Source organism: Rattus rattus, chromosome 6, assembly GCF_011064425.1.
Source record: "Rattus rattus isolate New Zealand chromosome 6, Rrattus_CSIRO_v1, whole genome shotgun sequence".
Classification (NCBI taxonomy): domain Eukaryota; kingdom Metazoa; phylum Chordata; class Mammalia; order Rodentia; family Muridae; genus Rattus; species Rattus rattus.
This window is the reverse complement of record NC_046159.1, coordinates 37,422,239-37,423,804: the sequence shown is the minus strand read 5'-3', so window position 1 is coordinate 37,423,804 and position 1,566 is coordinate 37,422,239.

Here is a 1,566-nt window from a genome sequence, read left to right as displayed (position 1 = left end):
GGAGTGAGGGGGCTGAAGGGGTTTGTAACACATAAGAACAGCAATACCAACCAACTCGGGCTCCCAGGGACTGAACCACCATTCAAAGAGTACACAAGGACAGACCCAAGGCTCCAGCTGCATAGGTAGCAGAGAATGATTTTGTTGGGCACCAAAGGGAGGAGAAGCACTTGGTCCTGCTAAGGCTTGGTCCCCAGTGTAGGGGAATGTTAGGGCAGGGAGGCGGGAAAAGGTGGGTGGATGGCTGGGGGAACACCCTCTTAGAAGAAGGTGGAGGGAGGTTGGGATAGGGTGTTTATTGACAGGAAACTGGAAAAGGGCATAATATTTCAAATGTTAATTTAAAAATCCAATAAAATAAAAAAGAATCTGCAGAGGCAAGATAGAGACAGTCAGCTTCAAAAAACTATGAAAAATAAAAGTAAAAAACCATAGGCAAGGGACGTATAGTAAATGCGGGAGAGTATGAAAAGTTCAAATCATTGAATAGGTGAGAGTGAATAATACCAAGTTAATGACATAGACAATATATTCAATAAGCTCACTAAAGAAATTATTTCCAAACTAAGGAAAGACAAACCATACGTTTGCATACAAAACTTGCACAAAAACAAATTGACAAGATACCAAAAAAAAAAAAAATTCCTGTGGCATATAGTAGTTAAAACTGTAAGTATACAATTAGGTGCCTAAAAGCTTTGCAAAAAAAACATGCAAAGCCATCTAAAAAGGAAAATCGTATCAGAATAAGACCTGATTTCTCAATGGAAACTTTGAAGAGCCTAGAACAGCTCATCCCCAGTACTAAAAACTCATATGCCCCATTCTCTCTCTCTCTCTCTCTCTCTCTCTCTCTCTCTCTCTCTCTCTCTCTCTCTCTCTCACACACACACACACACATCCAGATTTATGTATTAACAGCAGACTATTAACTGTGGATGATATAAGTATCTCACTTTTTCCAGTAGACAGGTTATCTAGACATAACATAAACAGAGAAACATCAGAGTTAAATAAAATTGAAAATTAAGTGGACTTAGCAAATATCTACAGAACGTACCACTCAAATAGCAAAGAATATAAATTTTACTCAGCAGCAGATGGAAGTTTCCATATGATATATCAAATCCCAGGACACAGAACAAATTTTTATAAATTCAAGAAGATTGAAATAACTCTGTATATTCTATCTGACATTGTTGCAATAAAATAAAATTGACAGCAAACAAATTTCTAGTAAATATATAAACTCATGGGGATTAAACAGCTTCTACTGAATGATGAATGGCTCAAAGAAGAAACCAAAAGAGAAATATAATATTTCTTAGAACTCAATGAAAATTAAAATATAGGAAAACAATCTTTTGAGACACACCTAAAGTAGTCCCATGAGAGAAATGGTTAGCTATTATTCCTATATTAAAAAATCATAAAGAACATAACTAAATGGCTTAATTATGGAACTGAAACATTTAGAAAAAAAAAACAAGAAACCAAACCCAAACTCTATCAATGGCATTAAATGATAAAAATCAGAAATGATTGAAATTGAAACACAGAAAACAG